Source organism: Camellia sinensis, chromosome 3 (assembly GCF_055761805.1).
Source record: "Camellia sinensis isolate YWXY chromosome 3, ASM5576180v1, whole genome shotgun sequence".
Taxonomy (NCBI): domain Eukaryota; kingdom Viridiplantae; phylum Streptophyta; class Magnoliopsida; order Ericales; family Theaceae; genus Camellia; species Camellia sinensis.
Genome location: NC_138963.1, coordinates 223,449,305 through 223,457,388, shown reverse-complemented (window position 1 = coordinate 223,457,388; position 8,084 = coordinate 223,449,305).

Sequence of the window (8,084 nt, the reverse complement as noted above, 5' to 3'; positions counted from 1 at the left end):
CGTTTAACCGAAGGAGTGCCCTCATGACTAGTTTGTAAATTCCAAGCTTCTTTTGCAACTTCACAATTGCAAATTCGACTAAACTCTTCAAGTGTGACAGCGCAAAAGAGTGAATTGATAGCTTTACTATTCCAGCTACTATTTTGATAATCAATTGTGTCCCACTTATCGATTGGTTTGGGAAAAGTTACTCCATCAACGGTAATCGTCAGCTCAGTCCACCCATACATGACAGATTGCCAAACTTTTTCATTAATAGATTTTAAAAACGATCTCATCCGAGCTTTCCAAAACGAATAATTGGATCCGTCAAGCAGGGGTGGTCGAACCATAGAATTTACCTCGCGAATTGAATCTATTATCACAAATCAAATAAGATCTCGCTCAAAAGTTTTAAAAAACAAAAGAGCGACCCGCTCTAATACCAATTGAAAAATCTAGAAATCCCTTAGATGTTGATTTGTGATTATGTATCAATTTTAAGCAGTATATAACAATCCCAATCAAACAAACAAGAAAAATCGACACAACGATTTTACGTGGAAAAACCACAATTGGACACCTCCAATTGTGATAAAAAATCACGGGCAAAAGCCATAAAACAATCCACTAAAAAGACATAAAGGAATTACACAGGTATATTCTCAATTACCTAATGAATCTACGCCCAAATTGAACCAACCCCTATGTGCCTCTTCCAGCCCCTTCTTCACCTCAGAATTGTCTTGATGATGAGCCACTCCAGAATCCACCAAAGCGTCAGGCTCGAATTCTTCAGAATCCACCGAAGAACAACTCTCTCTTTTGTATAGAATGAACAAATAATCCTTTGATGTATACTCTTTAAACCATGAGTTGAATACTCAATCAAAACATCAAAGAAAAATTAGCAAAATATCCCCAGATATAAACCTTAATATCCAAGAAGAAGATCTGGAGGAGTAATCCTAGATTTGGAGCAACTTGCAAATTTATAGAATCTGAAATCGCAAGGTCCGCTCGAGCGTGGGAATGGACGCTCGAGCAGGGACACTATATGACGTGTTCCAAGCCAGGATGTACGCTCAAGCGGGGGAATGTTCGCTTGAGCGGAAATGCAACTTTGAATGCATTTTTACATTTTGTTTCGGGGGCGCTCCCCTTGACCCTGCCCGGGCACTGCCCCAAACCCGCCAAGGGGCGCTGTCCCCTCGACCCCCGCAAGCTGACCGAGCAGCTCGATCCCCCTCATAATCAGCGAAGTGGCAATCTTGAAAGAATTAACATCACAAAACTTCTCTACAAGGCACAATTCGGGTTGGATTCGCATCTAAAAACTCATAGTCTCACCGAAATAAAAAGTGCGAAAACAAGTACAACTGAAAGGAGTTTTGTCAAACGGGATTGCCAAGAATAAAAACTTGACATTACTCATCACTGGCAGCACCCGACGCCATTCATTTTCGTTTTCCTGTTATGTTTATGTTAAATTTGGTACAAAATCACACAAACTTATCATGCATACCCTTATCCAATTACATAATCAAGCGAATGTCCTATAGTCCAATATTTTTTTTTGAAAAACCATTGCTCTGATACCATTTTATCACGATCCAAACCCGGTACCCGAAGGTTTGGCGTCGCGACAAGATAATAACTGAAGTCATAACAAATTAATAGTGCAACAGAGTAAAATAAAATGGTACCCAAAACTTTATTTAATAATAACAGAACATATACATTGGAGCTTTTATTTTGTTTCATTGCCCAAGCCTAGATTATGATTATAAAGTGTCTTGTGCCTACCCCACGCGTTGGTCGTATCATGTCACCTGAATGTGGTAAACAACTATAAGTACGTGACAGAGTTGGAAATATTATACCGAGAGCATGAGGGTATAAAAATCACCATGGATAATTATTGGGCTAAACAAAGTTTGATATTAAAATACAGAATATAAAATACAAACCATTTTGAATAGCAAACATATAATACATAGATCATATAAACAAAATAATCATAATCATGGTACAGAACAGAATAGAACAGAACAGAGGTCACTAGAGTGACAATCAGAACAGATGTCAATGGATCCATGACAAACAGAGGACCATAAAATGGCCAAACAAAGGCCAATGGTTATGTAAGTCCCCCAAGACATGAGACTCCCATGATGATACTTACAAAACATAATTGTTTATAAAATCATTGTCAAATAATTTCTAAAAGCTAAACAAACATATCCATGAGTTTCAATTTAAGCAAATGAAGTCCAGAAATAAGTTACATAAAATAATTTATGGTAATACAAAACATACCTAAAATATATTATAATGACCAAGGTATAATATAACTCACCTTAATATTAACCCTTACCCTTTTCTTACTAATTTTTTTCTTTATGCTGCCTTCCGAGTCTCCTTTTTCTTCTTCTCTTTTATTTTTTTGTTCTCGCTGCCTACCCGTAACTCCCTTTTATACCCGAGCTTAGTAGGGGACTCACCTTGTCATTAATTTCCTATGTGATGATTCACTACCTCTAGGACTTAGACTTAACAGGTGGTTTGGCCACCGTTCACCATATTTCTCTTTTGCCCATTTTTTGGTCACAATTTCGTAATAGTATGGTTTTAGCCCTTAGATAATATATTATTTGCATGTTGATAAATTAATGCCAAATTAAATTACACCTTAGCATGTATAATTACGTACTTAAATATATTTTCTTCTTATGATTATTTATTTATTTAACTTGTGATGTCATTTTACTTTGACCCAATTTTTAAAATAATTATATATCATTATTATCACATCCAACTATAATTATATATATAGTTATGCGGTATTTAATTACACATTTAGGGTTTAAAATAATTCAATCGTCAATTTCACCTTATTGAGAATTTCACAATTAAATTAGAATAGAATTAATTAAATATAAAATATTATACATGGCAGGGTCGTCACAATTCTTCTTCTTTTTTCGGAAATATTCTAGACATTCCAGTGAGTCTTCGACGATATTCTTGATATCCAACGAATATTCTAGACATTCCAACGACTTCCAGTGACGTTCAGAATATTCCAGCAATACTCCAGCGAATTTTCAATGATATTCCAACGACTTCCCGATGATGTTAAACATTTTGATGAGTTTTCGATAACCGTCTGACAGAAGTTTGACGATGGTAGGATGTTAGAGTGTCTTTAATTTTTTTTTTATTTAAAATAGGATTTGTTTGGTAATAATTAAAAATATATAGGACTAATTGGTGCAAGCATTTTATTTTGGGACTAAATGAATTTTGAAATTTGTGTATGAGACTTATCAGTAAGTTCTCTTTTAACAATTTGGACTATTTATTTTATCAGGCCCTATATGTATATCATCCATAAAAAAAATAAGGGCAATCCGATATTTATAACTCCTTTATTTTATAGAATTTGTACATAAAAAAATTAAAGGTCAATGTGTTTTAAAAATAAACCATCTATTTTATTTTATTTTTGGTTACAAATTTCATGAAATGAAGAGATTATGAATATCGGATCAACTTGATTTTTTTTTTTTTTAGAATGATATACATACAGAGTCCAATGCCGGCCCTGGGCATGGGCCAACAAGGCCATGGCCTAAGACCCCTTAAAATAGACCTAAAAAAGAGACCCCTTTTATTATGGTTTAATGTAATATATTAGGTATATTTTAAGTTAAAAAAAATTAAAGAAGGCCTAAACTAATTTAAAATAAACTGACCCATTAAAAAATTGAAGGACCCATTCAAAAAATTAACATTGTTATCCAAGGGTCCTCTCCTATTATAGTTTATTGTAATATATTAGGTATGTTTTAAAACCAAAAAAAAAAAAAATTAAGAAAGGCCCATACTAACTTAAAATAAATTGACCCATTAAAAAATTAAAAGGCCCATTTAAAATAATTAGCATTGTTATCTATTGAAAATGATTTTACAAAAAAACTAGATTATGCAAATATGATTGAGTTATTTACTTCTAAAAATACAGGAAGAGCGAGGAACAAGCAATACTTATTAATTGTTGTAATGTAATACTAAGTATTTTTTTTTTATGATTTTGACACAAATCTTTTGTCTTTTATCTTCATTTTTTTTTTCATTTTTTTTATTCAATGAAAAAAAAAATGTGAAGGGCCCCAAAAATTTATTAGTTAATTATTGACTTTGAGCTTCAGAAATCTCAAGACCAAACCTAACAGAGTCCGATAAAATAAACGATTCAAATTGTCAAAACAAAACCTGCAATAAGCCCCCACAAGCCTCGACAGCTTTCTCAAGTCCAGATTAGGACTGAAGACAGGCTTTAGCCAAGACAAAACTCATTATATGCTAAAAGATTGAGAAATGCTTAAGTAGCATTTGGTAACATTCACTTCTTTAGTTTATGTTTATAAAAATTTTATAAATTAATTTTTATTTATTTTTAGAAAAATATAAATTACAAACGCGTTTGGTTTGAATAAAATATTTGAAACTTTTTAAAAATAAAAACTAAAAAATATGTTTGTTTAAGTCTAAAATATTTATATTTATTATTTATTATTTATGACAATAGGATCATACACATTATAATTGAAAAAGAATAATTTAAAAAAAATTAATTGAAAAAAAATTTGTTAGTCAAATTTTTAAATTTCTCTTTAAAAACCAACGAAAACTCATTTTTTTGAGTTTATGTTTTTTCCTCAAATTTACAAACTGAGACAACCATTTACAAACTAAAAAAATTATCAAATAAATTTTTATAATAATATTTTAAATTTTTATAAATATAAATTGAAAACTGAAAATGAAATAATTACCAAATAGAATTAACATATTTTAATTTTTCACTTTGAATTTTTGAATTTCTATTAGTTAGACACGTGATTCAAACCTCACTAAAAAATTGTCAAGCTTATATCTAACCTCGCGTATTTGTTATTGGACTTTGCTGCGAAACCCCAGTGGGGAGACCTCCAGTGACCCCTCAGTGCCACATGGGGCTTTGTCATTGGTTGAAAGCCAAAAAAAAAAAAAGTTTTTGGACCAATCACAAGAGACCCCAGCACCCCACTGGGGGTCTCATGCATTTTCCTTTGCTATTTCATACTCTAATTCAAAGGGTGGCTTCACAATGAAAGTGTCCTACATTTTTTTTGGGTTTTTTTAGTTATTTTTTAGGGCAAATTACATATATCCCCTCGAGGTTTAGCAAAATTACAGATACCCTCTTGAGGTTTGAGAAATTACAGATACCCCCTGGAGGTACTATTTGCCTAACAAATTAGGGGGCAAATTGTTATAAAAATATAAACCTCATGGAGCAATTTGTTATGAAAATCTAAACCTCAAGGGGATATCTGTAATTTCTGAAACCTCAGGAGAGTATCTATAATTTAATTAAATCTCGAGGGAGGTATATGTAATTTGCCCTATTTTTTAATATTGAAGAAAAGTTTGGATTAGTATTAGGTTTTATATGGATTTTTTTTTATTCTAAATAAAATATAATAAAGAAAATAGAATATATGGGTCCGGTTGGTTGGATGAATTTAATCACATGCCAACAGGCCCATCCCAAAGCCCAACTATTCATGATTTGAATTTACATCAACCTCTTTAAATTTTTAGTCAAATTAAAATTTAAAAAGTTATTTTACTATTTTAGTGCCCACGGCATCAAACTCTCTATTCTAACTCAATCATCTCTATTCTAACTCAATTCTATTAAAATATTATTTTCTTATTGTATTTGTTATTCTTTTTTATTATTATTAAATTGATAAGTTGTCAGCCAACAATTCTTTAAGGGAAAAAAAAAAGAGAGAGATTTTTGGTGAAAAGCCCCTCTCATTGAGATTATTTTGTGTGAAGCTCACGGAATAAAACAATGGCCCCAAAAGCCCCTCAATTAAAAAAATATCATGAATTGACTGAAATGCCCTTCCATATAAGTGGGGAAATATGAAACAATTCCACCATTTCTCTCCCCTCACTCTGTTTCATCAATTGAAAACCCTCTAAATATTATCATTCGAAAACCCTGGCATCGATTGAAAACCCTTCTCTGAGTCTCATTACTCTCGCTCTCTAGAGCTACTTTATCTTTCTACCCCTGCAACGTTACAGGTTTGTCGCTTGCGCTTGAATCGAACTCCGTATTACGCTTTACTCTCTCTCTCTTGGGCACACATTTTGCAGGTAATTTTTTTCCCTTTTTGCTAGTTTTTCGATATTATGAAGTCTGTCTGGGTTTGTTTTCATTTTGGGAGTGGTGAATGAGATTATGTTGGCATGGTATGGGGTGGGTATGGGGTCGGATTGTAAGGTTGCTAAGGATTTTTGTTAAAGATGGCCGCCACTTATCGTCGTTTCGTCTTTACCCTTTGGTAATGTGTGTGTTTTTTTTTTTTTTTGATAATGTGTGTGTTGAATCACTGTTGCTGACAAATTGTTTATTCGAAATTATTGACATATAAGATTTTGTTTGATTTATAACAAAATGTTATTCTAACAAAATACAGAGGTCAGTGATTTTAATACACTTGTTTTTTCTTTTTCTTTTTTCATTGTTGCATTAGGGTGAGTAGATTTTGGAATTTTGGGTTACACTAAGGATCATCTGTTCTAAAAATTTTATCACTATCTTAAAATACTTTAAATTACTAAATCATGTGAGAATGTTAAGATTTAAAAATTTTGAAAACTAATTTAGGTATTTCAGAATGGTGTATGCAGTTTTGCTTCAATTTCGTTGCTTTGATTTCTGTAGTGTTTTGGTCCTATAATTTCAATGCTTTCAATTTGACTTGTTTCATGAATTTTTCAGGGTAAAATTTTACTTCCAACCAAAGTAAAATTTTACTTTAACTCTAGCCTTTGCTCATTACATAAATGTGCATATCAATTTGTATATATATATATATATATATATGTGAATGTGATTGTAGTTTCGTCATTTCTCTGATTTCGATTTGAATGTGAATTTTACATGTTAATTTCAAAACTATGTTGTGTATAGTCAAAATTGAGACAAGATTTTCTTGATTCTTCGTTCTATAAATTTTGTATGTGTTTTTTGTTTATTTCCTAGGATATATTGTTCAGAGTAAAATTTTACTTCCAATCAGAGTAAAATTTTACTTTCAATAAAAGTAAAGTTTTACTACCAAATAGAGTAAAATTTTACTGTCTTATTACAATGCTTGTGCATTTTCTTTAGTGCTTATTTGTTTTGTCACTTTGTGGTTTAAAGTAAAATGTTACACTATTGATATAGAGAAACTTTTTAGTGTTTTAAAATGGTTGTTACAAGAAGCAAATGTGGTGATGATGATGATGATTTTGAAGTTCCACCAACGGCTATACAAAAGAAGAAAGTCCAAAAAAAAGAAAAAACAAAAGTAGTAAAGAAGTTCAATCCAATGAAGGTTGTAATGAAAGCAATCCAATGCCTTCAACAACAAAACCTTCAAAGTTGAATATTGCACATGGAGTATGAGAGAGGGAGAACTATGTGAAATAATATAGGTCAAATGTTGTTTCATTGATAAACCTAATGCGAGACACAAGGTTCACTGAAAGACACATTACTGCCCTCAAGAGAACACCTTTTGGGATGTTGTTTAAGTCTTTTTGGAAGAAAGAAAATGTGGTGTTAAAGAAGTTCAAGAAAGTTGACTATAATGTCATGGATGTGATCAAATCTTATGACTTTCATGCAAAGGGATTTAAGCTTGGAAGAGGGGAACGTGTGACATACGGGAGAGTGACGTAACTTTGATTTTTGGGATAAAATTAGGAATAAAAAAAGTAGACGTCTCATATGGAAAGAAACAAGAATCATCTTTTGTGCAGAGAAGGTTTCGTAATATGTCAAGAATATCTGTAAAGAGTTTGCGAGAGGCATTAGGAGATGCATTGGAAGGCACAACGACAGTTGATATTGAGGATGTTGCATGAATAATGTGTTTATTTGTTGTGGCAACTTTGTTATTACAAACAACTGGTCTAACAGTTGGATGGGCTTTTGTCGCCCTTGTAGAAGATTTGGAAATGATGAACTCATATGCATGGCCGACTGC